The sequence below is a fragment of the Pezoporus occidentalis genome, unplaced genomic scaffold, assembly GCF_034315485.1.
Source record: "Pezoporus occidentalis ecotype Australia unplaced genomic scaffold, CSIRO_AGI_Poc_V1 ctg48, whole genome shotgun sequence".
NCBI lineage: Eukaryota > Metazoa > Chordata > Aves > Psittaciformes > Psittacidae > Pezoporus > Pezoporus occidentalis.
In genome coordinates, this window is record NW_026915813.1 from 3720075 (window position 1) to 3747869 (window position 27795).

The window sequence follows — 27795 nt, forward strand, 5'->3', positions numbered from 1 at the left end:
CTGTGTAGTTGCCAGTGAAGAGTTCTATCAAGAGTTGAATTATCACTCACTCTGCTATAATTCTGATGTGGATATAAATTGTTTGCACTTGTCTGATTCTAAATACAGTTTCTCTTTGAAAGACTCACTGTGAAGAAAATCCAAAGAATTCTGTAGGAGAATGTGAAATAAAAAGGTGACTATGCTTCTGTAAAGTATTTAATAAATTTATCACCAAAGGCGAAATGTTTAATGTTGTTCACTGCTAAATTCAACATTTATAGTATAGAATCAAAAATGAAACACAACCTATCAGTATCTCTTATTCTATGCTGCCATCTTGTGACAGTAAATGTGACCTGCTGGTATATAATTAGAAAACCAAGCCCTTTAAATGCGTCCTGTGCAGCTCGCTGAGGACGTTTTATTAAAATCCTCTTTCTGTTCTTACATAGTCAGTCTATACAAAACCTATAGTAGGGAAAAAACAAAATACTTTGGCAATATTTCTGTTAATGCAGTCGTCAGAGAGGAGTTCTAAGCTTCGCCACTGTGTATAGGGCGGTGAAGTCATCTTTCTCCATGAACATTTACGAGAAGGAAATTTTTATAAGCATCCATTAAATCAGTTCCCACCTATGGTAAACAGATCCACCAGGCAGCCCCTCTTCAAAACTCCCTAGAGCAAATACCAAGTTAGCTTTCCTATCACTATGGGAAAGCAACATGAAATAGCAGCCAGCCTGTGAGTTTCTTCTCTCTGTAACATAAAGAAACAGACATTCAGCTTGGGATGAAATTCAAGGTTGAATAAGAGTGTGTTATAGAGCATTATATCCTTTTGTTTCCACAGTTTGGCTTTGAGGAGTCCATTGAAGATGAGTGAATGAGAGCTAGCAAAGAAGGTGGCTCTTAGCTGCTAAATGTGCAGTAAGATCAGCAATGCCATGCACTGTTATCACTAGCCCAAAGCAAAGCCATCCTGGAAAGCCTCTGATTTTGGTGATGCTACTCAGATTGAAGTTTTGCATGTGAAAGCACACCAGTTTACAGTAATGGATAGATGGTACAGTGGATATTTTCATCTCACACTTCCCATGCACTATACTGTAGAAATGAGCTTTCAAAGCTGAAGGACATATTTAGTAACAATAACTCAAAATGATCCAAGGCTGAAAGATTATGCAAATAATTATTGGGTAGATCACAGGGCATAACTTGTTTAAGAATAAGTTTAGCCTTGAATTTAGAGAAAAATTTGTAACCACTTAGGTTTTGAAATGGCCATCTAGAAGAGCAAAAGAAACCTGGCTAATAACAGGATGAATCTTGTTAAAGCTATTGAAAATATTCTGGCTGGAATTCAGGAGACTGTCTGCACTCCAGCTGAGTGGTTGCTGCAGTTGGATTCATAATCCAGCTTTTGAAAGCTGTTGTAACAATTATAGTTACATGAACAAATGGAAAGTGCTGTATCTTAACAAAGTAATGTTAAAAAAAATACCAGACTCAACAACTTGAGAGCCTTAGATGTATCTTGAGTTGGAAAAGGGGACAGCTTGAAGGACATAGAACCACCTGCACAGAGATGAATCTGAAAGGAAATGGAAGAGAAAAGGAAGACCTGAACAGAAAGTGAAGACCTCTGTTACCCATGCTGAGCTGAAACTGGCAGATTCAAAAGTTAGTTCAAGATCATTGGTCCTAAGTGTGCCTAAATTTGCCTCTTAACACTGATGAAGCCTGGCAGATTCACTCCTTCCCACGTAAGTGCATTTGTAATGAGGAGGAGGACCTGCTGGTTGAAAGAATTTGTGGTGTATAGCTCCAGTTTGGAAGCTTACATGGAGAAATGTGAGAAGTCCAGTTGAGACAACCCCACATTACTGCATTGTTTTAAGTATTTTCTACTTTAATTTGTTGTTCACCTTCAGTTTTATTCAAATAGTACATGATCAGTGTGAATTAAGAAATAACATTATTTAGAAACTAGGTGGAGCTATTTGTTTAGCATATTCAGCTGGTCTAATATTTTGCACTATGGGTGCAGAATAAAGTGCATGTTTTACATACACTGACAATGCATGTATCACCTATATTTTATTATGCATACATTTGCTAAACTTCAGTGAATGCAGTGATACATTTCATGCTGGATCCCAGAGCTGATGTACTGTACACATCATGTACATTTGCAGAGTGGCTTTTCCTTTTATGTTACTATTTTCAGACTTCTTGAAGAGGAAAGTGGCAATGAGTTGAGTGGCGGAGTCAGAAACTACATTTGAGATTGACTGGTGAGAAAAGTCTTAAAAGGAGCCAGATGTTGCAATAACAGATGCTTTGAAATTATTGAATTTTAGGACAGGTGTATGTAAGATTAGCGTAGGAGACCTGTGGCATTTTGCAGATCTTTTGAATCTTCCACTGGATGTAGCAAAGTAAACACACTGCCATTTACAGGTGCTCAGAAAGAGAACAGCAGGGTGGAGATTGAAGAGGGGTGTCAGAGATTGGAAATTAAGCTCTTGAACCTGTATGTGCCATGATGTTCCTGCTTTCACAAAATTGCTTTGACAAACGGTACCAACATAACTTGCTTTCTCTGAACAGCAGTGAGCTAGTGGTGAAATACATGGCTCATATACCATCTACATACATCCTTTTCCAAACCTACTTTGTGGTTAGAAGGCAAAACCATGTGGTAAGAAAACTGAGTTGGGTGCCATTTAATAAGGCCTCATGGCCTTATAACCTTTCCTTCACCCTGTACCATTCTCCAGAGAGCTCTGCACACCTCCTTCATTCTGCACCTTATAAATACCTTGAGTCCAGTTGCACTGAAAAGTGACATGCAGGTTGCAGCAATCTCCGGAGTTCAGAATCCAAACTTCTCTACTTCTGCTCATGGAGTTCCTTACACCTTTGACTAAACAAGGCTGTGCTATTGCTGAATGTGCTACACCTTGGAAGAGCTGGGAAGCTTCTACTTCTGCTGCTTTCGCAGGAGCTTGAACTTGTGGTAGAAAAGCTGGCCTGTGTTTGATTTACTGAGTACAAGTGCTGGCTTTAGAAAAATAAATAAAATCATGTAGGGCTGATTTTTGGCTATGGGACTTTGTGACTAATTCAGCCACCAAACAGGGCAGCCTGGCAAAGTAATATAGGTTTTTTTCATCCATGAGTTGCAAATAAATTGAGGGGTATCTAATGTATTACAATCTGTTGTTCAGTGTGGAGGGGTTAAGTTTATTCCAGTTTTTAAAGATCACAGACATTGATGATATTACTTAACACCAGGTTAAATACTCAGTTAAGGTTGACAACATTGTGGTAAAAGACCTGACTGTGGTCATAGTCTTTTCTGTCCCGCTGCTTCCATTCTCTTGACTTTGCAAAATAAATGTCTTTTGTTAAAATTACTTTTTCTCTCATTTTCAGAAAGTTTGCAATGCTTGCGATACAGACCAGTGGTGCATGTAACAGAGAAGGCTTCTCCAATTTGTATTTCTCTCAAGTCAAAAACTTGAGACTATTCCTAAAGTCTTCTATTATTGCTTACTTCAGTTACCTCCTCCATAGCTCAGAATTTTCATAGAATCATAGAATAGTTAGGGTTGGAAAGGACCTTAAGATCATCAAGTTCCAACCATCCTGCATTGTGCAGGGACACCTCACACTAAACCATGTCACCCAAGGCTCTGTCCAAACCTGGCCTTGAGTACTGCCAGGGATGGAACATTCACAGCTTCCCTGGGCAACCCATCCCAGCGCCTCACCACCCTTACAATAAAGAACTTCTTCCTTATATCCAATCTAAACTTCCCCTGTTTAAGTTTTAACCCGTTACCCCAATCCTATCACTACAGTCCCTAAGGAAGAGTCCCTTCCCAGTATCCTTATCCACACCCTTCAGGTAATGGAAGGCTGTTATGCGGTCTCCACACAGCCTTCTCTTCTCCAGGCTGAACAGCCCCAACTTTCTCAGCCTGTCTTCATACAGGAGGTGCTTCAGTCCCCTGATCATCCTCATGGCCCTCCTATGGACTTGTTCCAACCATTCCATGTCCTTTTTGTGTTGAGGACACCAGAACTGCACACAGTACTCCAAGTGGGATCACACAAGAGCAGAGTAGAGGGGCAGGAACACCTCCTTCAACCTGCTGGTCACGCTCCTTTTGATGCAGCCCAGGATACGGTTGGCTTCCTGGGCTCATGTTCATTTTCTCATCAACCAACACCCCCAAGTCCTTCTCTGCATGCCTGCTCTGCATCTCTTCTCTGCCCATCCTGTTGCTGTGCCTGGGATTGCTCTGACCCAGGTGTAGGACCTTGCACTTGGCTTTGTTGAACTTCATAAGGTTGGCATCAGCCCACCTCACAAGCATGTCAAGGTCCCTCTGGATGGCATTCCTTCCCTCCAGCATATCGATTAAACCACATAGCTTGGTGTCATCGACAAACTTGCTGAGGGCACACGCAATCCCACTGTCCATGTCACCAACAAAGATGTTGAACCAGACTGGTCCAAACACTGATCCCTGAGGGACACCTCTTGTTACTGGTCTCCAGCTGGACATTGAGCCATTGACCACAACTATTTGCATGCGGCCATCCAGCCAGTTCTTTATCCACCGAGTGGTCCATCCATCAAATTGATGTCTCTCCAGTTTAGAGACAAGGATGTTGTGTGGGACAGTGTCGAACGCTTTACACAAGTCCAGGTAGATGACATCAACTGCTCTACCCCTGTCCATCAGTTCTGTAGCCCCATCATAGAAGGCCACCAAATTGGTCAGGCAGGATTTCCCCAAGCACTTTGTTGTTTTTCATGTGCCTTAGCATGCCTTCCAGGAGTCCAAGATTTTGCCAGGCACAGAGGTGAGACTGACTGCTCTGTAAGACTTCTTGAAAATGGGGGTTATATTTCCCTTTTCCACGTAAACTTAGACTCCATATGGTGGACAGTGGCACAGCTGTGTTTGAGGAGACTCAAATCCAACTTTATTGCAACCAAGCCCTTTTTGTCCCCCTGTTTGGTACTTTCCCAACCTGTGCATACTTACAGTGTTCAGTCTCATTGGTCCCTGTAAGACTCTCCACGTAAATAGTCCAATCACAGTGTTTCAGACCCTCTCACAATCCCCACATCCTCTGGCCTCCAGCTGAGATTCCCGCCACAGCTGCATCCTGGCCCATCCTCCCAAGGCTTACTTGTTTACTTTGCCTGTCCTTCAACCTTCCAACTCATTGCCCCAGGGCTTGTCAAGCACCAAGGCCTCAGAGCTCATTCCCAATCTCTTTTTCATGCAAATCTTATCGCCTTTCACTCCCCACACTTAGCAACTTCCTTCGACAGCTCCTTCAGGACCCGCGGATGGATTTCATCAGGTCCCATGGACTTGTGCATGTTCAGGTTCTTAAGATGCTCTTGAGCCATCCACTTTTCACAAGTATAGCCAGTCTATATATTTCTTCCCTTTTCTAAAGTAGTCTTTGAAAGACAGTTATCCCCTTTCCTATTTGCTGCATTAATGCTACTTCATTTATGTTCTCTTTGCTATATCACTTTACAAGAGGCAAATAATGCTATTTTTTTCCTACTCTGCCCAATCCATCACACACTATCTCCTGTGCCCAGATTCAGGCAGGTCAGCAAATAAATACCTTTTGTGAGGTTTCCATCTTCTGCTCAGCTTTCATTAAAACGAAAGAGGTAATGCCCTCAACAGCAGGGTTAAGAAGAATACGTGAATATCAATGAAGTCCAAGAACTTTTCTCTCATGAGAAAATGACTGATTAAGAATGCTCATATAGTAAGCATGTTGATACAGCAATACGAAACAAACATGTTTTCATCTAGCCAGAATTAGTGTTCTTCCCTGGTTTAGATTATGTTTCCTCAACATAGCATAGGTAGATCACACATAATGCAGCAATGTTTCCATAAATAATTTCAAAGAGGTGTTAGCTATCCTGCATTGTTTGTGAGAAAAAAGACAAGCATGTTGCCAAAGTTTTGCATCACCAACTGTAAGTAATCTTTCTTTGGGGCCACTGCTGAGAGAGATTTTCTTTTGACAGTAGGAATATGAAAAAAACAGAGCAGACAAGGGGAGCTTTTGAGTTCAATCTACAATATGCAGGAGGAAGGAGACTTTCCAGGATAAGTAAGTGGAAATTAAGGAAAATGCTAATGGATTGCCAGCATGGAACCTATTGGCAAGTCTATCTAAACAGAAGTGAAGGTTTTGGAGTGGCAGTGCTCCAGTGGCAGGTGGGAAAGAGAGCCTGAGCATGTCTTCCCTGAGAAGGTGAGAAAGGTGAGCCATCCATCACTGTTGACCAAGTGTCTGAAATGCAACTTACAGAAAACCTATTTTTTCAGTTAGAAAAGGGTGAAGGGAATTAACCTATTCTCCATCAAAGATACAGGCAGGTGGAGAATCAAGCAGTATGTATGCAGTTTAAAGGGAAATATATCTTGTCAAAGTAAGCTGCAGTAGGTTAATTCATCACTATATCAGTGTAACTACTGTACTCAGAGAGAAGGGAGGGTTACAGGAAGGTCTTGGATCAGTCAACTGCTTGGTAAATTCTCTCCAAGGCCTGTTCGTCTGTTTTCATTTTAGATGATGTTGAAACATGGGCTGAAGATAGGGAAATACATGGTTGCATACAGCAGCATGGTGTATCTTGGGAATGGGTATGAATTGTCTCTATCACTGTTATAGCTTGGACTAAATGAAGGATGTTGTGTTTAAACACAGTTAGCTAGTCTGCTAAACAGAATATTCAGTAAATTCAGGTAGATCCAGAATTACCATGCTTTTAGCTTTGTTAAGAGCCCAGATTAAGGAAGGACCGTCCAGCCTCAGAGCAGGGTTTCACTCTGCCCAGTGATCGAAAAAATGAATTCTGGTATAACAGTGTGGCCAAGCATGAGTATCAAATTTAAGTAGCCCTGTTTCATTAGTTCTCCTCAGTAGAGGAGAAGGATTTGCTCTCATTTTCTCATGTAGTTGACACACAAAGGCTTCATCTCTCAAGTCCTGTTGTGTTCCTCTGAAGTGACATAAATCTGCACGCAAGCTTAAGAATCCCTTTCAAGTGAAATAGGAAGAGATTATTTAAAATAAAATTAGATAAAACCTAAGTGTTTTGAAAATACATCCAGTACCAGGTGCCTGATCTGGCCCTGGAGCAGGTAGTTGGTTACTTTCAGATATTTTGCTACGTTAGGCACCACAGGCACCAGGGAGCCACGAGTCTTTGAGCTCCAGAGCTGTGTGCACCAGTCAGGTGGCAAGGTAAGGGCCTCACTAGTGTGGTCTCAGTCCACGGAGCTTAAATGCACGTGATGGGTCATGGGCAGAGGATCCACAGGGTGTCCCAAGCAAGGCTTATTGTAGCTCTTTCTCAAAGGTAGCTGTTTTCACACAGCCGTGCCCCATCCAGGCTGACCTGGGCTGCGGGATCTCAACTTACATGAACTGCTGCTGCACACAGGCTTTGATGCTAGGCATATTAGAAGTTAAATCAGTGTGGTCAAAAGGTATTTCACTACTGTCCTGGTTTCAGCAGCAGCAGTCATTTTTCTCCTTCTTGGTAGCTGGTGCGGTGCAGTGTTTTGACTTTCAGCTCAGGAACAGAGCTGATAACACGGATGTTTTGGTCTGGCCAAGGACTTTGTGAGCCTCATGCTCTGCCAGGGAGGAGGGGAAGCTGGGAAGAAGCAGAGACAGGACACCTGACCCAAGCTAGCCAAAGAGGTATTCCATACCACAGCACGTCATGCCCGGGGGGCTAACCGGGAGTTAGTCGGAAGGGCTGGGGGACTGCAGGGTTGGAGGAGGTATGGGTCAGTGCTTGGTCAGGCTGGGGGGGGGCAAGTTATCAGTTGGCTGGTGGTGAGGTGTTGTATTCTCTTGCCTTGTTATTTCCTTTATCATTGTTATTATTGGTGGTAGCAGTAGTGATTTGTGTTATACCTTAGTTACTAAACTGTTTTTTGTCTCAACCTGTGGGAGTTGCATTCTTTTTGATTCTCCTCTCCATCCCTCTGGGAGTAGGGGGAGGGAAAGAAGGTGGGGGGGAGTGAGTGAACGAGTTACCTGACTGGGTTTAAACCACGACAACTACCAAGGAAAAATATTTTAGGAAGTTCAGGAGCCTTGAATAACATGCATTAATTAATACTGATGAATGAATGAGTTTGTTTTAATAACCATAGTGATCAAGGACTGCCTAACGAGGTAGCAACTGTTGTTGGTACATGGTTAGAAAAGAGCAAGCCATGTGGTGAAGAGCAGGGCAGAAGTAAGCCTTAAAAGTGAAAAAGCAGAAGCTAAGGATTTTGAATTCACCAGAACTGCAGCAGGAAGCACCCTCCTGCAGGAACCTGCAGTCCCTGGGCAGGCAAGTACTGGCCAAGCTCCTGATCCAGCGCATTGCTGGTTCACAAAGAAATCTGGGGAGTAATTACAGCACTGCTTGCCTGGACATCATGCCTCTGTCTTGCTAAGCTGAAACGGTCACATCCAGATTAGAGCTAATAAGTTGAAAGTGACTCACATAACCCACTCTTCAGCAATACAGTATATCTGACTACCAATGTACTAAACATGGGAAGAATTCATCTCTGCACAAGTATATTTTAAACCTCTGTATTATCTACTATTGTATCTAATAAAGCATTTCAAATAGGATAAAACTAATTTATTGCTCTTCTCTCAATTCAAGCCCTATCACACCATAATGTTACACAGTTTTAATATCAAAGTAGTTAATTCAGTACCACCTTACTCACTTTTCTTATTATGTCTGGGCTTACAAACGCTTGAGCAGCTCCTTGTGTCTCTTTAAAAATGTCTTTTTGTGCATTCATAGGCAAAGCAGTTGACTGGCAAGCACACATCTGTGCTGCATAGTCACAATGCATGAAGTGAGTTTGATGCTTTACTAGAGAACTACAACAAAATCACTTTTGTTACCTGCTACAGGACTGGCCAATCTCTCTCCCAGCCTCCTTCACACTCTAAATATTGTTCCTGGTAATATAAGAACTGAAGGAACTGAGATTAGGATTCCTTTAAAGAGAGTTTATTAAAACCTCAGAAGGCCTGTGTACATGAGAAAAACTTCCAGAGCTAAGATTAAAGTTGGCACTTTAATAAAGAGTGAGATTCCTGAATAAATTGGTGGTTCCACAGGTGCTGAGCATCTGCAACTAACGTTAACTTCCATAACAGCAGAAACCAGGCAGCACCTATGAAAACAAAGCTCTTTTTGTAGGTACTTGAACATGCCAGAACCATCCCCCTACTTCCCATCCCGTTGACTGACCTCAGTTTGGCTAACTTGCTTTCAGTATGCTCAGTTACTGCACAGCTGTTCATCACAGCCACCTAAGATCAGGGATGTACGTTCACACAGCTCTGCCCATTGGAAATGGAAATAAGATTGGAAATACCCTCTCTCCCCAGCTGTATGATACTTGCTTATGCTAGAGATTACTGTCCTCAGGAGAAATCTTGTCAATATTTGCTAATCTGCTTCAGACAACCACAACTCAGTTAATTTAAACAGCTGATGAAACTAGTTTGCACTATTGGGGCTGTTTGCCTGAACTGTTCTAGAAAATCCACCCAAGATCCCTTCCAGAAGCAGAGCCATGGGGATACTTCCAGCTGCTGGCTGTGCAAACAACTGGGGGTAGAATGGTTGAACAGCACTTGGGATCTTGAGGAGGACATCTGTCCGTGTCCTAGCATGGAGTTATCTGAGACACTGGGAAAACAAAAATGAGTCACAAGAGCAACACTGAATAAGGACAGAGTCCAAAATAAGGGTTTGTCTCCAATTTGTTTACCATGGATGGCGATTTCCGCTAGAATTCACTGCTGATGTCCAAATGTCCTTCAGCATCACAAGGAGACGAGTCCCTTGTGAAAGCGTCTTTAATGCCTTTAAGATACCCGACAGTGCCTGAGTGTCCAGCTTTGTAACCCAGCTACCCTTTTCTGCTTTATGATTTCAGAAGACAAAAGAGAATGAGAACAAGCAAATAAAATGTAATCTCTCTTCAGTAAAAAATTAATCTGCATTAAAGCTCACAAATACATCTGTTAGCTTTCAGGCATTCTTCACAGCAACAATGTCTGCCTCTTATCCTTTCCTCTCAGTAGGGAAATGAAAAGCTGGAAAACACTGTTCCTTTTACCCCATCCCCAACATCGTAATATTTTCATTTCCACAGTCAAGTATATAACTCATTCCTCTCATCCATATTTTCACAATTGTGGTAATACAGCATTCTCTGTGCTCCCTTTTGCTTTTTACCAAGATATATTATTACCTCCTGTACATTTTGCTCTCTTCCTTTCCACCATATTTCTAGCACATTGCATGCCCCATGTGCTGGGTGAGAATTTTAACTGATTTTATGATTGTAAATAACTCTGTTAATAGATTTAGATTAGTGCCAGATTTAGTATAATGCTACTTCTACAGCTATGTTTCAAGTGTGTGAACACAGACTGGCCTCATTGGGCTGGTTTTGACTGCCACAGTGCTTTATCCTTCACACTGTAAACAAGATCCTGTGGCTCGCATCTGAAGATTTAACCCTGCAAATACAGGAAAGTATCATCTATGAAGCAATAAAAATCAGTAAGCTTCACTGCGAATTTCCCCAACCACTTTTTCATGCACCTCAGACAGCCAGTAACATCTGGCTTGACAGGAAGTTTTTACATGTTATCTCCAATTTGTGTTACATTAGACACCAAAGTTACAAGGTCTGATGTGTTTTTACATGGTCTTTTCATTGTCTGATGTGTTTTGCTAGGGATAAGCTTACTGCTTATTAACTGGATAAAACCTGATATTAGCTTGGCTTTGTTTAATTTCTAATGTTATTTACTCTGCCATAACTGACTAACCTCAGTTAACATAGTGAATTGTTTGCCCTGTAATGACCAAATATTCTATCCCATTATGTAAACTATTTCCATAGTGATTATGATTTGACGTTACTGGTAATTAGAATTATTTGCCTGCTGGTAATGCTGTATAAATGATCTGTCATTAATCACAGGACACACCTTACCAACAGCTCTAATGAGGAAAGCTGCAGTTTAATGTCATTTATCAGTCTCCTCTGGGCCATTGTTTTACATCATGGAAAAACTGTTTTCTGTATTTATTGATCATTCCCTGATCATTGCCATAAAAGACCTGTGGCTTTGTAAATGTCTTTATTCTTTAATGTAAGATATCACTAGATTTTGAGTCAAAACGTATAGCTGCTAAACTTTGCTGATCAGATTTTCATACTTGCAGTTTTAAACCACGTCACAAGCTCCTCCTCTTGAAAAGGACAAAGATCCATAGTCCACATCCCTCACATTATTACAAAGACCAAGGCCAATGAAACCCTGGCCAGCAAAGCATTGTCTTTAATTCAGGGAAAGAAACTTCCAAGGGGAAGCTCCTCTTCCCCTGCAAAAAGCCAACTGAGAAATGTTATTGCTCTTTTCTTTTTTTTGTACCTGCTACTTCATATCTATCTCCTTGCAATAAGCTACTAGTAAAGTAGTTGGTGAGGGGAACAGCAAAAACACACTCAAAATTCTTCCTACCCCTATTTAGTGATTGCTGTGCCTAGTTTGATGAGCTGAATGACTGTTACCATATAAGCAGAGAATTCTGTCTGCTTGGAAAGCTGAGTGTCCATTCAAAGACCAGTACCACAAAGCCAGCCCTATGAGCTCTGCAGTGATGAGCCAGTGTGTAACAGCAAGCTGAGTCCACACTGCAAATGTATACTGACACTTTCTGTGTATGAAAACCAGGACAAAACCATTATTTACCAGGATTTCCAAGGTAGGAATTAGAGCGTAAGAATTCCAAGACCCAGAAAAGCAGGATTTAAGGCATGCTTCAGAATCCTGCACCCCTGTGCATCCCTGCAGGCCGTGGACAGGTATTTCAAGGTCATATGAGAAGTCCAAGTCAGATTTTCACATATCCAGTCAGTGCAAAACCTGAGTGTTCTGTCTTGTCAGGCTCTGTAGTTACTTAAAATCAGACCTGTCTGATTAACCAATGTAAGATGATAGTTATTGCCGAATGAGAGACATTCTGAAATGAGAATCATGCCTAGTAAAGAGCCTTTACTATGACTTAACTGCAAGGTGTTTAGTATAAATACTTTTTCTGAGTGTCTGACGGAGCTAGAACTGTATATGAAGGGTGAAAACACTTGTCACAACACTTTCTGTAATTTTTGTGGAATAAAGAACTGTTTACCTGTATAGCAATTCAGTCAAATTGCAATGCCTGTTTATCATGCTAAAAGATTTGAATAGTCTGAAGGAAATATTTGTATGGAAAAGCTTTATTTAGAATCAAAAGGAAAATAGCTGAATCCTACTGAAGCAGAAAATGTATGCAAAGGATGATCAATGTGAGTAAAATATCTCTTTTAATATTTTACTGGGGGAAAAAACAAGAATCAGAATGTTATTTTTCATTTTGAGCCTTCGTAAGATTCTGAACCGTCTTGGTTGTGTCTTGGAAGGTTAAACAAAAAGTCTAGTTAGTTGTGTAAGGGAGAGCTGGATAACAGAGGAACATAAAGAAGAATTACATGTATTTAAAAGGCTAATTGATGACTGATCAATGCAAATAAATATTAAATATGAATGATAAGCCTTTCTCATGGAACCTGTGTTTTTCATAAAATCTGAACTATGAAAGTCTAGCAAAAGATTTGGAAGACAAGTGTCTGTGCATTCTTACTGAATAAGGCAAAAAAAACCCCAAACATTTCAAAGTATTTGGTGATGTGTGCTTTGCACCAGTCTGTACCCTTTATAAAATGTCTACTGACAGAATGAAGTAGCCGAACAGTGAGATGTGCATACAGCACTATATTGGAAACATGGTGGGTGTCTTTGGTTATTCAGAATACAACAGCTACTTTTTTTGTGAAGCCAAATAAAATCAAATGAACAGTTGTCCACTAACATTACGCTTTTCTCAGACAAGAACAGTATGTTTCTCGAAATCTTTTGATAAACACAGAACAATTGCCCTATAATAACAAGAAATTGAGGGAATGTTGTTTTATGAGTTCTGTGAGCATTTTGCTAAAATAGCAGCAAATGACTTTTTCTGTGAACGTAGAGATGTGTTTTGCATTTTGGCTCATTTCATTTTAGTTATTTCTTTCATCAGCAAATGAAACCATAGAGGAGTATTTTTTTTTAATTTAGAGTTAGATTTTTTTTTCCTAACAGTGATTCCAAGAAATATATTTCAATTTAGGTTAGAATACTGCCATCCATCAGACAGTGCATTCAGCTAAAACTACTGGAATAACACAAACATGAGTGTTAGGTAGATGCTACAGGTAGCAACAGTGCTGCAGATAAGCTGCTTAAGAAAACCAAAAGCATAGGTCTGATTTCAGATGCAGGAATCGAGTCACGTATTAGCTTTATCAGTGTTTGTGACTTCTCCCCCTTCTCCCTCCACTTCATCAGTTAATGAGTTTAGGAAATCCCGTTAATGAATCCTCTGAGTCTTTGCAGATGGGCAGAGAAAATAGCAGTTAGCATAGAAAGGTGCTGGAGCAGGGAATACTCACAGACCCTACTGTTCCTTGAAGTTTTTCAGAACATATCTCTTGTGGAAAAACAGTCCAGCTACACTTGTGTGTTCCTCATCCAAGAGCTGAGCTAATCTGAGTTTACTAGCAGGAGTCTGTATGTAAGAGGAGTATGCGAGGAGATAGTCCTGTGGTCTGGAGGGGACAGACGATTTGGGACAGCCATGTGCACAATACCCACGGTGTCCCAGACCCCTCACGATTATCCTTGCAGTGGAGGATCTGGCTCTGTGCATACTGGTACCACAATTCTTCTTGCTGAGAGTCTTTGGATTCTCTTTTTCTTGTTCATCCTGAGGAATTTGGGGAATTTCTAGCAATTGCTTTCTTCTCCAGGCTGAGGAGACTAAATGATTTGTAGATACTGGACTGATGCCACACTGCAGAGACTGAAAAACACCCTCAAGCAAAGGAAAGAGAATTACATATACATATATGCTAAAATACAGCCTGAAGAAAAACTTACATAGCACAAAATAGGACAATAAGTGTAAGAAAATACTGAAAAAGCTACTGCATAATAGTTATTGAATTTACAAAAAAAAAAAAGCCATTTGCAGGGATGCCTTTTTGTGTGTTTTAAAATGAAACATATGACTCTCTTAGCAGTTTAATTCTGAGTAATACTGACTAAACTTTGCTTGGCCTTCAGCTGAGAAGTAAAAAAAGGGTAACATCTTAGAGTTACATATAATACTACCTCAGTGCCTCCCTAATCCATAACAAAAACATTAATCACTGTGTCTTTGTCATGGCAGCAAGGCAGTTTGCAGTCTGTCTGTGTACTTGATTTATGAACAGCTGATGGCCATTGACTGCAGCAATCCACCAAACAGTATTTTGTACTTCCTTCTGGTCTGAGTATGATTGTTACAGAACACTGACATTATATTCCATCTATGTTCAAGGTTATAATATATATACCTATATATAACCTATACGCAGGCTTAATTTTGTCAGCTCCTTCATTTTCGTCTTTCTTTGGTCTGTTTTTTGTGTCTTGCTCTCTCCACCTCCATCACAAAGCGCTTTGCTGATCTCAGACCCCCAGCTCACCACCTTGCTTGAAAGTCTGGGCTTTGCCATGCTCAAGAGCAGGATCAGCGCACTTCTATCATCCAGAACTATCAAGGTGAGATCCTGTCCCAGCTGAGCAAGAAATAGCATGGTCCTCCAGCCTGTTTTCCTTCACCTCTCAGTATGTTTCCTCTTCTCTCATAAGTTTCACATGAAATTAGGAGTTTCAAGATCTGATGCAGATTCTTTTTGGCAAGAGTCCCCAGTGTGTGAACTCTACTTCACTCAAAGTCTACTTCACATGGTTGCTTTGAAGGAGAAGGAAGGAGATTAGATTTGCATTTTGTTCTTTTGCAGCTGCCTAAGAAGTGGGAAACTCACCTTGAGCTACCATTTAGAACCCCCTTGAGGGTCAAAGAGAGGCCCCTTCTCTGCTTTTCCCCTTACAAACAAGGCATGAGTCCCGAGTCTAAAAAACATCAGGCTCCAGTCTTTCGGAGGGAAGTGGCTCCCTATAGGTATGTACCTGCTGTGACATGGCAGCTATGGAAACGCAGGCATGCTGTGACCACTTTGTGTGGATTTTCTGTTGTGGTCTGGTCTCTGGGGGAATTCTGCCCATATTTGGTGAAATACCTGTGTCTTTTCTTTCTCCATGTTGTCTCGTTCCTTAGCCCACCTCTGTGCTGTGGACTGCAACTTTTAAAAGCCAAGGCTACAACCAAATTTCTATTAATCATAAGCCTATGACAGTACAGCAGATTGCTGCATTCAGTAGCATTTAGGAGGGTATTGCTTTGTAAACTGTACTGTTGCCTGTCTCAAAGCACTCTTTGTTGGTTAATGGTATCTTGGAAATAACAGCTAAATTTAAGGCATTTCCAATTCTGGAGAGTGTGTTAAGGAAAAAAAAATAAAAGAAAAAAGAAAAAGCCAACTATTAGAAAAGCTGGGTCTTTTAAGCTTTATCTCACCTCTCCTGGTAAGAGAGTGAGGGATGTATTCACACATATTTGAAGGGTGGCTTGAAGAGATAGTGGTGCCCTACAGGAACTTGTGGCATCAAAGGGTGTATAACGAGGCATAATGAGATGCAACTAGGCAACTAGGCAATAACACTATCCAGATAAGTAGTCTTTCATCCTGGAAGTATATTCCAAATGTTCATAAATTCAATTGCAAACATTTCTGAGGGAGGATTCCCAGGTATGCAGGGTATGGGCTGGCTAGGTGGGAAGGGAGGGAGGGAGGGGAGGCTGAACTGCACCCTTGCCCTGGCTGGCACAGCACTGGCTCCCGCACAGTCCTCTGCCACGCCAGAGCATGCTGGGCTGTGTGCCACAGGGGTTCACTCCCCAAGGAACCAGCTGGAAGCCCCGTAAAGCTGAGCTAACCAAAAAGCTATTATAAGGCTCCACCTTACACTGGTGAATAAAACCCCCGGGGTAGGACCAGGACGAGGGCTTGGCCCAGATAGCTCCATGCAGCCCTTGGCCCAGAGCCCAGGTAGCTCCGTGGGAGCCTGTTGCTGCTTCCATGAGCATCACATCAGCAGCAGGGCAGGGGAGGCACTGACCCCCGTGTGCACGGTGAGCATGCTTGGCTCACGGGCAGGGACACAAAGCAGATCAAGGATGCCAGCGTACGTGAATTACTTAGGCTGTAGACACTGTAAGTGGTGAGAACAAAATGCTAGCCCCTTTCTAGTGAGAGTTTGGGAGGAAATGTGAGATAAAGCAGAGCAAAGTCAGGTGGTGGGGCTGCAGAGCACGGAGGTGCTGGTTTGCTGTTTTCAGTAAAAAGCTTGTATTCTCATGATATCTTTTAAATGGGTGAAAATTTAAACATTAATAATATTCCGATAAGCAGAAAACGACTCCGCATCCACCGTCACCCACGAGATGGAGCTCTCGGCTCAGGAGCAGGGAGGATTTTCTTTGTGTCGCCGAAAAATGAAACGTTTCTGCTCTCGCCCCTTTCTAATTTCTGTCTTTTGCTAATATAATGCAGATTGGTTTTATACATTATTTATGGAGTCCAGAACTGGTATAGGGAATGCTGTCACTCATTTTAATGATTTAGGTATGTTTTTTATTTTTATTATACTGTAGACTTTGGAAAACCCTCATTTGGATCCCATTTAGAATACAGGAAGTTGCCCAAACCTTGGATGTGAACCTTAATTTACTGAAATCCTTGTAAGGCTGAGAATATTTACTGCTGGCATTTATTGCTCCTGTGAGAGTCAGAGCAAGGATGGGGCGGGGGGGGGGGGGGGGAGAAAGGGAGAAAAGGCAACCCTAACTTCAGCCAAAAAAGCAAAGAACATATGTTGGAGTCGTGCTTGGCTGTGTGAGTGCAGCAGCAGGGTAATCTGCCTCTGAGCCACTCTGCTGGGATGAGGAGGTGCCTTACCGCCTTGGAGATCAGCAGAACTCTTAACAGGACTTGTCCTTTGGAGAGCTGCATCTGCTTTTCTGAGCCCTCCTTTTATAGAGTGGGTTTCACAAGCACTTAGGATGCTTGGCTTGATGTACCCCATAGAGGATTGGGCCCTTTATTCTCCTGCAGCAGAAGTCCCTTTGGACTTTCTACTGTGCTCTGCAGGTAAAGGCTGTAGGAATTTTAGTTCTGTGGGGTTGCAGTGATTCCAGGGGTGCCTGAGGGAAATCTGAATGCAGGATCCCAGGCAGCCTTGGCTGGAGCAAGGGGAGTGTTGCAAATGCACCACTATGTTGCAGGGGGCTGGAGAAGGTGACCCAGTAGCCAGGAGTATGGAAGCAGGAAAAGATCTCCTGTTTTTCCTCCTCCTTTCAGTTACATTGTGCCTGCACAAAATATTAAGCCTATACAAGGTTTGGTTGTTAAAACTTGTAAAGAAAATACTCCTAGTAGAAGGGTAGTCTTTGGTTGGGATACAAGTGCAAGTGATTTCATCCGCTTCCAGCCTTTCAGAAAATCAGAGTTCTGCACCTCAGCAAAATGAACAAGAAATTCCCACCATGTTCTTTTTTCTTTTAGAGAAAAGCAGAGCAAAATTTTTAATACTTTTTTTCAGATGTTTGCTTTATGCCCCCCTGTTCCTCCCACCCCCCTTTCACTCAGCTGCGTAACCTACCTTTCAACCAGTCTCTCTGGTGGCTTATTTGTCCTGAACCGTGACAGTTAAAATGGCTAATAAAGCAGCTGGCAGGAGGAAGAATGGACTATGCCAGCTATTGCCAGTATTGTGGAAAAAATAATGGTGAAATTTTGATATTTCTACGTTGAAATTTCATGAGAAACCTGTATATTGTAGACCAGAGAGTTCTTAAATGGATGCCTTCTTAAAGTAACAGAAAGTTCTTAAAGGTAACAGGAAGGGGTTCTATAGGTACATTGCAAATAAAAGACAGACTAGGGACAACGTGGGCCCTCTCCGGAAGCTCTCAGGAGAACTGGCTATCCTGGATTTGGAGAAGGCTGAGGTTCTGAATGACTTCTTTGCCTCAGTCTTCACTGGCAAAGGCTCTGACCACACCACTTGAGTCTTGGAAGGCAGACACAGGGACTGTGAGAATGAAGACCTTGGGCCCATGGTAGGAGAGGATCTGATTCGACACCATCTTAAGAATCTGTACGTGCACAAGTCCATGGGAACTGATGAAATCCATCTGCAGGTCCTGAAGGAGCTGGGGAATGAAGTTGCTAAGCCACTGTCCACCATATTTGAAAAATCATGGCAGTCAGGTGAAGTTCCTGACGACTGGAAAAGGGAAAAATAACCCCCATTTTCAAGAAGGGGAAAATGGATGACCCAGGGAATTACAGTCCAGTCAGTCTCACCTCTGTGCCTGGCAAAATCTTGGAGCAGATTCTCCTGGAAGGCATGCTAAGGCACATCAAAATCAACAAGGTGCTTGGTGACAGCCAGCATGGCTTCACTAAGGGGAAATCCTGCCTGACCAATTTGGTGGCCTTCTATGATGGGGCTACAGAACTGATGGACAGGGGTAGAGCAGTTGATGTCATCTACCTGGACTTGTGTAAAGCATTCGACACTGTCCCACACGACATCCTTGTCTCTAAATTGGAGAGATATCAATTTGATGGATGGACCACTCGGTGGATAAAGAACTGGCTGGATGGCCGCACACAAAGAGTTGTGGTCAATGGCTCAATGTCCGGCTGGAGACCAGTAACGAGTGGTGTCCCTCAGGGATCGGTGTCGGGACCGGTCTTGTTTAACATCTTCATCGGTGACATGGACAGTGGGATTGAGTGTGCCCTCAGCAAGTTTCCTGATGACACCAAGCTGGGTGGTTCGGTTAATATGCTGGAGGGAAGGAATGCCATCCAGAGGGACCTTAACATGCTTGTGAGGTGGGCTGATGCCAACCTCATGAAGTTTAACCATGACAAGTGCAAGGTCCTACACCTGGGTCAGAGCAATCCCAGGCACAGCAACAGGTTGGGCAGAGAAGAGATTCAGAGCAGGCATGCAGAGAAGGACTTGGGGGTGTTGGTTGATGAGAAAATGAACATGAGCCAGCTGCAGTGTGTGCTCGCAGCCCAGAAAGCCAAGCGTATCCTGGGCTGCATCAAAAGGAGCGTGACCAGCAGGTCGAAGGAGGTGATCCTGCCCCTCTACTCTGCTCTGTGAGACCTCACTTGGAGTATTGTGTGCAGTTCTGGTGTCCTCAACATAAAAAGGACATGAAACTGTTGGAACAAGTCCAGAGGAGGGCCACGAGGATGATCAGGGGACTGGAGCATCTCCCATATGAGAGGCAGAGAAAGTTGGGGCTGTTCAGCCTGGAGAAGAGAAGGCTGTGTGGAGACCTCATAGCAGCCTTCCAGTATCTGAAGGGGACTTATAAGGTTGCTGGGAAGGGACTCTTCCTTAGGGACTGTAGTGATAGGATAGGGGTAACAGGTTAAAACTTAAACAGGGGAAGTTTAGATTGGATATAAGGAAGAAGTTCTTTATTGTAAGGGTGGTGAGGCACTGGAATGGGTTGCCCAGGGAAGTTGTGATTGCTCCATCCCTGGCGGTGTTCAAGGCCAGGTTCAGACAGAGCCTTGGGTGACATGGTTTAGTGTGAGGTGTCCCTGCCCATGGCAGGGGGGTTGGAACTGGATGGTCTTAAAGTCCTTTCCAACCCTAACTATTCTATGATTCTGTCATTCTATACACTGTTTTGTGAATCTCTAAAAATGCAATATGCTTTCTAAAGAGCAGTTTAAGAGACTGCTTATTTGCATGAAATACCTATTACTGTTTGTTACTATTATTTTTTGATGATATACTGTCATTATTTTGCTTTGTTAATATTTACTGGCACTGTGGAAGGATCAGGACATTGCTCAACAAGGAGTACCAGTGTGTGGTGAGACAGTTTTTCTCTAGGTGCTCACAGCCGGAGTATGGCTATAAAGGAAAGCAGAATGGGGTGAGCAACTGGAGTATTGCAAAAGCAGACAAAGTCAATCTATGCAAAGTTTTTCCTCTCTTAGAGGTTATATACTGCATGTGACAGTGGAGTGAATCCCAGATACAAAAGGTTATTGCTAAAGTCTCAAATCTCAAATATAGCTCACTTAGAGAACGTGATTGAAAGAGTAAGTATATAAAATTCAAAGATCTGTGTTCATGATACACTATCTAGATGCTTACAGTATAATTATAACCGTAGCACCAGATTGTCTCCTGCATAAACACCTAAGATGTCTCCAGTAAAGACCTTCTGAAGTACTTTAAACGATGTGCAGGTAGTTCAGATATCTGCTCCTAGAATTAGGAAAAGTAAAATGAAGAGAAGGGATCTGCAATTTTTTGTAGAGCTGGAAGGTTAGTGATCATCCTTTATCTCTTACTGTGTGAGTGGGAGGGCACCCATCTTGAGCAAACCACTAGATACAGTTGTTCATTTTTACATTAAGATGTCATTTCACAATAATTTGAAGGACTCCACTGCAAAATGTGGTGGCACAGTTTCATTCTTAATAATCTCATAATGATTTCAATTTTGAGAAGATATTTAAGCATTGGAAAAGATAAGAAAATGGAAATTCAATCATTAGAGCTGTTCAGAACAAGTTGGACAAATATCTGTCAGGGCTGACATAGGTATAGTTGATTCTCCCTTGAGGCAGAGGAATAGATGAGGTGACCTATTTACTCTTTTCTATGACTTGTGTAAGACTGGCTGTAGGTGCTTAAATGCTGAAAATATTCTATGTCAAAATAACCAGCTCTGTTGAAATAAAGTTCAACTTAACCTGGAGCTAAACAAGAAATTTGTAGGGATCATATAATTGTCCAAAATCAAACATAAATAGTTCTAAAGGTCCAAAGAGAGGTGAAATTTCAAGCAAATACATGGAAGATAGGATAGGAAGTGCTCAGAAACAGCATCCAAGGAGCTTCAGTACTGCTGTAAAGCAACATTACCAAACAAAATTATTCCAGTGAAGGGCACTTACGTATTTCTAGTTCCAGACTCAACTGTTTGCCTACAATAGAAGTTAAATAGAAATTATATATATATATATATATATATATATTTTTTTTATCTCTCCCCTCTCTTTGTGTCATCACAGTGTTCCCATTAAGAATATAGCCAGCAGCTATTTTCATTAAGAGAAGCCCGTGATCTCAGCTGCAGGAAGAACAATGGAAACATGCTGTTCTTCTCAAAATGTCCCTGTGGATATAGGCTTCTTCTGCTCTGCTTTTTCATCATAAACTCTCTTCACACCAGTACCGTGAGCCTCTAAGCAGCCAGGGAAGAGCAGGGTCAGACTGGATTTCTGGGTACCTCTGTCTCTTGGCACAGACTGGGTATGTGCTGGCTGTGTCCTCAGGTTGAGCTGCAGGATGACTAGGCTGCTGTTCTGCATTGCTTTTGCCATGCTGGTGCCATGGTCTGGCCAAGAGTCTGCAGACCAGATTTCTTGGCATCTTTCCTAGAAGAGCACTCATATCTCATACCATATGCTACAAAGGTAGCTGGGACTGATGGGCAGCCTGAGGTTTGCATACTGTGAACACTGCGACCTCATCTGTAATCACCCTGTTTCCATAAGTGTGTCCTCAGAGAGCCAGGTCTAGGAGTATAGTGGGCTATATTCTACCCATGTGACCTCTTATTCAAGCAAAGTATAGATGCAGCATCGTATTGGGACTTTACTTCCACTTAGAGGAAAACAGCAGTTTTGAAAGATAAGCTTCCCTTTTCCATAGAACTTCCAAAAATACCCGTATTTAGGGGGAGAAATGGTTGTTAATCATACAACACTGTCTTGAAGTGTAGGACACGGGGGTTGGACTCAATGATCTCCAGAGGTCCCTTCCAAACCTAATGATTCTGTGACTGTGTGACAGGCTTCCGTAGTTTTAACTACTCAAACAGAGTAAGGAATCACCTATTTTACTAAGATCACATAATCAGAGGAGCAGAATACTACTTTTATTCAAGATACCCTTTTAAATTAAAATTCACACCCAAACTGACTACCCTGGTTTATTTATAAAACCCTAAAAATTTATAGCTGTTTTCTGCTTTCCCTCATAACAAGGTAGGTATATTTGGCAAGGCCATGGCCTTCCATGATCATTTGTTTGAGGTCTTCATTGACTGATGGGTATGGTGAAGAACCAGGCCTTTGAGCTGACACCATTTTACTTCAGGGTATCACATGTTAGAAAGACATAGTCTTGTTGGCTCCGCTTGATGAATTCTTGCAGGTGGGATTAAATTGAATGTGTAACAAGCAGTGTACAGTGACCTGATTATTTATCTTGTCAAATGGAGTCCCTGGACATAACTATCAAGCTGCCATTGACTCTGGAGTATAACCAACTCTGTATTAAACTGTCCAGCTGTGATGTGGAGACTGCAGCAATTGTTTACTTAAAAACCATAACACACAGTGCTAAGGATGTTTGAAAGATGTGAGAGCCAGTGTAACAGTAACTGCTGCCTTGGTAGCCTCTCTGAAGGTGTCCCAATCTCAAACTTTCACAAGACTGCTCTAAAAGGTCCTGTTTATATCATCTGTAGTGCAAATTAATGGAACATTAATGGACATAGCTAAAGTATCCTTTTTCTTAGTATTTTCGTCAGCTACTTCAATCAACATAGGGGGGTATGATCAACTAGTGATTTTTCTAGATCTTGTCCACTAGTGGCCTTCATTAGACTTTAACACAGTTGTGTTTCCACTGCAACTGAAGGGATCCTCTACCGATGTTGTAGTTTAACCTGACAGGCAGTGAAACACCACACAGTCTGCCTGGTTTCAGGTGGGGCAGTAGCTGGTACAGTGCTGTATTTTGGCTTTAGTCTGTGAATGTTAATAACACACTGACGTTTTATGTTGTTGCTAAGTAATGCTTACCCTAAATCAAGGACTTTTTCAGTTTCCCATACTCTGCCAGTGAGGAGGGGCACAAGAAGCTGGGAGGGAGCACAGCCAGGACACCTGACCCAGACTAGCCAAAGGGGTGTTCCATGCCACAGCACATCATGCCCAGTATATAGACCAGGGGGAGCTGGCTGGGAGGGGCTGATCACTGCTCAGGGATGGGATGGGCATCAGTCAGCAAGTGGTGAGTGATTGTACTGCATATCACTTGTCTTTCTTCAGTTTTATTCCTCTCTCTCTGATTCCTGTTATTAGTTGTTGTTGTTATATTTTACTTTATTTCAATTGTTAAATTCTTCTTATCTCAAGCGATGGATTTTACCCACCCACTGGGGGTGGGGTGGGTGGGTAGTGAGTGAGTGGCTATGTGGTACTTAGTTACCGACTGGGGTTAAACCATAATGCAGCCGTTCACTTGCTCTCCCCTGGTGGGATGGGGAGAGAATGGGAAAAAATGGGTTAAGATAAAAATGGTTTAATAACAAAGAAAAGGAGGGGGAAATAATGATAAAAGAATATACAAAACAAGTGATGCACAGTCAGTGCTTAGAATGCTCCTCCTGTTTGTAAAGGGTAAGAACTGTAAGTTTGGAGAAGGTGTGCTCATTTTCTGTACATAATAAAAATGGCAAGTCTCTGCTTTAGAAGCAAGAGAGAAGCCTCCCTAAACTGTAGGGTTGTGACTGGGGCCTCCATACCAGAACGGAGAACTTTGTGGTGAGGTGGGGAAGTGAGCCTTTATCAAAGAGATTCTCGAAGGTGAGACTTTTTACAAAAGATTTGCTGTGAATTGGACCCATTGCAGAATGTCTCTGCAGTTGGGCTTTGCCTCTTCTCCATCATGCTTCCTCCAACAGGCAGCCCTGGGAGCAGGAGGGGCTGCATATCCTTCTAATGCCACATTTCATCCCTGTGTCACCTCCACAGATTGTTTTCTGCTTATACTCTAAGTCCTCTGGTCATCATAAACTCGTGCACAATCTAAAGCTATGATACCATACTGCATTTTAGACACAAGACCAGCTTTGAGAGGTCCCCTTTGCTTGCAGAAAATCTAAGCATCAAAAAATGCTGCATATCAACACTTAATCAGAGTCTGTGATTCCCGATATTCATGGGAATTAATTGGCTGTGTGAAATTTGAGAATTATACAGGTTCACTGCTAGAACTAAGTCACAATTAGTGCCAAGTGCTTTTACCACTAAAAAAGCCCCATGGATTAGGCCTTTCAGAATAAAGAAAATCTGCTTCTGAACTTTTTGCCGCAGTTGGATACTCAGTCATAGAATAGTCTACATACTGCCAGTACATTTACAATGTAAACGCTTTCTTTTCAAGGTCAGGGTTTTAAAGCACTAGACTGCTATTGAAACTGCAGGGGCAGAGCCTGAACAATTCTACTGGTTTTCTAAAAATAAGGAGCTTTATAGCTAAACTGCAGGATGTATTTTAAAAGAAAGAGTCTCAACATTTTTCTTTTTACTGCTACTTGTATCCCATCTCTACCAATTTTTACTGCTTTACACAAAGGCACATCTATCGTAAGGCATAAAATCAACACACTTCCATTCCAGCAGTTAAGCCCAGTCTTACAATATTTGTGATGTTCACAATATTCAAATACATTAACACAAAACCTGACCCACCAAAGGGAATCCAGCTTTACAAATGAAATGACAGAAAGGGAGAGTGCCACTTGGCTACTTCAGACTTCTTAGCTGCAACTAGTATGTTGAATTTTACATTTTAAAATGTCATATTTTCATTTAAAACCTGCATCCTTCAAATACCTCGGGAAATCCTGCAGGACTCCGAGGCATGAATGAAGCAATTGCACCCTTCATTGTAAATGATTAATTCTAATCAATCAGGGCTTAGTATTCCCAAACCTTTAAAGCACTCTTGTTTAGCTTTTGCAGCATTTGAAAATGTTTATTGGCCAAAGGGTGTAAATGTTTTTTCTTGTTATTGGAAAAGATTTGCTGTTAACTGTGATACTTGAAAATGCTGAGGACTAAATTCTAGTCAGTTTGTAGCTAGGTGTGCTGGCAGCAAACCAGTGAAGTGTTGGTGTACTTACAAGGTTACCAAGAGATCATCCCGTGTTGTAAGTAAAAGATCATATATCTGCTTATATGCATACTTCCCTGGAGGCTGTGACAAATGGTGGTGTGTTTTCAGGTTTAGAGGATATTTTTGGTGTGTACCTGGTTGTTCCTGCTTCAGATTTCAGAGTAAGCTACACTGACCATAGCTTAGTTGACCATTTTGCTCGGATCAGCCCCATATAAGTGCTGCCAGTCTTGCTTACTGGCCCTCACTGAGCACCAGGACCAAGGAAAAGCAGATGATGATGAAAAGCCTCCTGCATGGATAACAGTGACTCATCTCATTTTCTTCTGCAAGATTTTCTCTTTGGCTCTTAGTACCAGATTTAAAGGTGAAATACTTAACCTCTCTCTCATACATGTCCAAAGATCTTGTTCTTCAATTCTAAGCAAGTCTGATACTGATGGTGTGTTATCCATCATTAACCAACTGTACGTGAACAGTTATTTTTACATGGTTATTACATCTTTGGTAAAATATTTGGTTGAGTAAGTAAGAAAACTAAGCAAATAAAATTATGTTCTTCCAAAATTTTCTGTTCTAAATGTAAAGCTTTCCTTTTCTGCTTGTCCTAACTTTTGTCCTGAAGAACAAATTTTTTGAAGTCAGACAAAATATAGCAATTGTCCGAGTTCCAGTCATAGGTGAATTTAGGTACTGGGCTGTAAAACTTCATTGTTCTTCTCTAAACATTTTCAGTTGCATCTACATCTTTCAACTTTTTTTTTTTTTTTTTTTTTACCTGCTGTTTAAGGTTTGCAAAAAATATTATAGGGAAACTAACAATACTTTTAGAAATAACAGAATTGTATTTGATGACCTTACTAGTTTTTATGACAAGACTCAACTATTAGTAGCTTTAGTGTGCAAACTGTATCACAGAGCTATAATGCTTTCTGATTTCATTCCTTCTTGAACCAGGTACACTAAGAAGAAAATGTTTCCATTCTTTAGCATATAGAAACCTACATGTGGTTTGGTATTACTGCTGCCCAGTGCCAAAGCCAACATCTCAATCTGTGCCATGAAGCAGGAGGACAGCCAGTGGGTGCGCTTGAAGTGTGAAACAAAAGGAGGGAAAGGGAGCGAGTGGGGAAAAACCGCATGCATATATCCAGAGGAGTTAAGTAGTCAGAGCATCCATTAGGGAGATGAAGGACAAAGACTCATCTTCTTCTGTATGTTCCAAGAAATTTGTTTAAACTCAGCTCTGCCAGATCCCAAGTGGCCAAGCTATTTGGTTACTCTGTCCTTTACAAATGTTTCTTCTTAGAGATATTCTATAATGAATAAATAAAAGATATCCCTTGGAGCAGGGATATCCTGTTCATGTTAATTAACTAGTATTCTATATGTTCTGCCTCTTTTTGTTCCTGTGGTAATTATATGAATTGAAACAGCATGAATGGCACAGATGGTCAGCTTAGGATGAAACTTTCCATGGGGATAGAAAATGTTGCTGAAGTTCTTGCTGTGAACAAGAGCTGAGCATGGTTGCAGGATGTGTCTCACTTCTCAGGATTCTGCCAAATGCACATACCTGATCAGAGTTAGCTGCTCACATCCAGGTGGGTCAACTACTTTGGCTCCTGAGGTTTGTCCTTTTCTCTGAACTGCAGTTGTATCCAGTAAAGCAGTTCTCTCTTCTTCCAGAAGTGCTCTCTGCTCCTACAGACTCCTAAATGAGGGATAGAGATGGTATTAGATGGCAATCATCTATGAGCAAGATATTTCAGTGACTAAGTTACTTTGAGGATTTATTCATAGCTTTTACTGACATCAGTGGGAAATGCACATCTAGATTTCTCTGCAAGTCAGCCCTTAGGAGATTCAATGGGAAAGGAATGTCTGGGCATCATCTGTGTTATTAAATTTTATTTTTGATACCTCCATAGATTTTATAGCTTTGCAAAAACACATACCAAACATGGAATTTATTGCTCGTAGTACATCCAGGAAATGTGTCATAGTACAGGATGGACTGAACGTAAAAGAGAGCTGTTTAGGTTTTGCTTTTCAAATGTTAACAAGTACATGGCAATGCTCTGTAAAACTGTTAAATAGATCAATAAATAAGTCCAGTGATAGCATATTGAATTTCAATAGTCAGTAGAAACCAACACTTTAAAAATGCTGAATCTTGCTTTTCTAATAACTAAGTCTGTGTCACTTTACCACAAATACTCAACTTTAGCAATTATCATCAAGGCCTTATTCAACAGGAGTCTAATTTTAACAAATGTAATTTACTACAGTAGTGAATTTTTGATACGCTACCTATTCTTTATTCCTTGATGAGGTTAATCCATAAATCGATTGTTTAAATTAAAATGTCTGCAGAGAAATTTTGGGTAGGCCTAAGGAATAGGAGGCAGGAAAAAAGCAGTATTTGTAATGCTTTTGGGATATAGAATCAAAGGTGTTTGACTTATCTGACATCCAGAAAGCTGGAAGCATCCAGTTTTTAGAGAGAACAGCTCAGCTATCCCAGTTTACCAAGGTAGTAGGATTTGTTCAAGGACTTCTGCTGTGGTTGGTCAGTATTTACATGGCAAGACCTTCAGTACTGAAGCGCTGAAGCTTGTAGCACCTAACCCTGCCATC

General features: G+C 41.6%; 1 long non-coding RNA gene across 1 annotated transcript; it reads left to right on the top strand.

The window, feature by feature from the left end:
* Nucleotides 1-3363: 3363 nt before the first annotated feature.
* On the top strand, nucleotides 3364-25894 carry LOC134172888 (uncharacterized). Its single transcript, XR_009968052.1, has 3 exons — nucleotides 3364-3589; nucleotides 5434-6686; nucleotides 25264-25894. It is a non-coding gene; the product is annotated as an uncharacterized LOC134172888 (long non-coding RNA).
* The last annotated feature ends 1901 nt before the right edge of the window (nucleotides 25895-27795 follow it).